Source organism: Crocuta crocuta, unplaced genomic scaffold (assembly GCF_008692635.1).
Source record: "Crocuta crocuta isolate KB4526 unplaced genomic scaffold, BGI_CrCroc_1.0 scaffold224, whole genome shotgun sequence".
Taxonomy (NCBI): Eukaryota; Metazoa; Chordata; class Mammalia; order Carnivora; family Hyaenidae; genus Crocuta; species Crocuta crocuta.
The window spans coordinates 2492291-2495016 of record NW_027529545.1 but is presented as its reverse complement, the minus strand read 5'-3'; the positions used below and the strand labels follow the sequence as shown (position 1 = coordinate 2495016).

The 2726-nt window shown below is 45.8% G+C and overlaps 1 protein-coding gene across 1 annotated transcript in view; it reads right to left on the bottom strand.

The window, feature by feature from the left end:
* Positions 1 to 2726, bottom strand: part of FRMPD4 (FERM and PDZ domain containing 4) — a 533682-nt gene that overhangs the window by 28082 nt on the left and 502874 nt on the right. The gene's annotated exons all lie outside the window — the stretch shown is intronic.

Here is a 2726-nt window from a genome sequence, read left to right as displayed (position 1 = left end):
GAGGGGTGGGTAGAATACTCCCTGTATGCCAAATCCACTCCCCCCCCCACCTGTTTTTATAAATAAAGTTTTATTGAAACACAGTCATGCTCATCTGTTTACGTACTGTCTATGGCTGCTTTTGCCCCTGCGTCGACAGCAGAGATTGTACGGTTTGTGAAGCCTAAAATATTTGCTATCTTATCCTGTACAGAGAAAATGGGCTGACCCCTAGTCTACCCTTCTGTTAAGAGCATGTGGGAATGGTCGGAAAGTGGGCTCTGGAAAGAGTCTGGTTTCTACTCCCGGCTTGACGTCAGGTTAGCTATGCAGCTGCGTGCGAGTTATTAAACTTCTAAGTGTCTTAATGTCCTTATCTATAACCCTGGGATGATAAGAATACCTTAAGTCCCAGAATAGATACAAGGGCTAAATGAGTTCATACATAGAGCACGTGTATTGTAGCGCCGTTTGACAGCGTTAGCGCACTATAACAGTATACATATATTAGCTTTTATTTTAAACCTCTGGGGAAGGTAGAATGAACAAGCTTTGCTAGCAGTCCTTCACAGGATGAAACCTTTAGGATCAGACAGGTGTTCTATACACGCAAGAGCATGTTTACTGCAATGTAAAACAAATGTCTTTGTAAATGAAAAAAAAAAAAANTGAGCTCTCTTCTGAAATGAAATAAAAAACCATTACCTTTTTCACGTCCTCAAAAACTAGCAAGTGATCTCTCAAGATAATTTATACTCCGTTGCTAAAGCCTCCGAAGAAAAGTGCTTTTCATCTCAGGGAAAGCTGCCCGACAGCCACATTTGGCCATTTGCGGAGACATTTTCGGTTGTCAGAATGGGGCTGGAGACACTCTTGACATTGAGGGATGTGGCGAAACATCTTACAGTGCACAGGACAGCCTCACTGAATTCCCTGGTCCACAGTATCAACAATGCCAAAAAACGCCCCCCAAAACCACGTCATGACATAGAGGCTTTTCCTTTTCTTTAAAAAGTGATCTCTCTGAAATTTTGATTCTTCCCTATCGACCTTTCTCAATTTCTTCAGACCCCCGTAAAGCAAAGACCCCCACACCCACTCACCACCAAAGAAAACATCCAACAGAAATGCCTCCACTATAATGGATTTCATAAAAAGGTTCTCGGCTTCCTAAGTTTTGCTCAAGGCCCGGAAAAGAACGAACAAAACGAGCCTTTGTGTGGCAAATAAGTACTTGGTAAAATAGTCTCCTGAATGGACTGCGAGGACACCGGAAAATTTTATTAAACCCTGTCATATCCCTTTCGCAACTACACTATTTCTATTCTATGCCTACCAGCCTGTGTCCATTGTGATCGTAAAGCTGTTAGGTTCAAGCTAAGCTAAGCTTTCATTTGCCGTGAACTCTGCACTGCTCCCTGTCTTCCCCTTGCCGTCTGCCATCCTCGGAGAACTCAAACTCAGTCTAGTGTGGGTTCCCGTGATAAAGAGGCCAGAGGAATGAACGGCAGGGCTCTCTTTTAAATGGACGTGTATTTCTGTTAAGGAATGCATTCCAGCCTTTACGTGTATCATCAGGTGGGGTGAGAGGTCCGATGGCAAGGAGCCTTCCTGACCCCTGGGTGTCAGAGAACAAGCTAAAGCGTCAGAGGGAGTTGTAATAATGCAGCTGTAGGCCTTCAGACTACGTCTGGCCATGCCCATTCATTTACATATGGCCTGTGTCGAAAAGGATCAGTCTTGTCCAAAGAAAGGTTTGCCTCTTTGCTCCTGGCTCTCGGGAGGTAAACTGTAAGCTCTTGGAGTGCACTGCCTGGAAGCCAGATAGACAGTAGATGTTTTATGTAAATGGCATGATTTACGGTGAGGACCTTGGCCCGAGGGGTACCAGCTTGACTTCTAGAGGACATGGTCCGTGTGGCCAACCTCTAATAAAAACCCTGACGGACAAGGCTCGGGCGAGCCTTCCTGGCATGTTGTCACGTATAATTGTGGGGGGAAAGAGGCATCATCCGAAGGAGTCCACGGGGAGAAGAGAATGGGAAGCCGCAGGCTGGCCTCCTCTGCCTGACGCACCTTTGCCCACTGGTGATCTCAACACGTCTCTTCTTGCTGAGATAAACTGTCACTGTGCTTGTAACAATTTGCTGAGTTCTGTGAGTCCTTCAGGTGAATTCTGGAACCGGAGGGTGGCCATAACGACCTCCTGAGCCCACCGTCCAGGGCTGCGTTCATGACACAATGACAGAGCCGAGTGGTTTCAAGGGAGATCAAATAGGACACCAAGGCGGAAACATTTACTCTCTTTCTAGAAAAAGTCTGCCCACCTCTAGGCTAGCGGATCAATGATTAGAGTAACCCCTACCATACGCGGATGGTGAGTAGGAATAAAGAGAAAGGGCTTTTGTCCGTCATCAGTATTTAAAATGAGCAGCCTTGCACGGAGTGGACACTTCCTGCGGAATGATTTTAAGGCTGGCTCACCCCCTCCATCATCAATCTAGAACATGTTCTGCTCTATCACCTGCTAGGTCGCCACCTATTTAAAGCAATTCCAAACAGGCCGCCTGCTGGTATCACGGGCAATAAGAAGGCACAGTAAGTGGGCCTTTGCAGACATGCTGCCATTTAGAAGGCCTATGCGGATTCATTTAAAAGCTGAGAATTAGGGGTTGACTCTTGATAGACGTTTTTATCACAGAGTTGATATTCTCTTAATACATTATTTTACAGATAATCATTAGGTG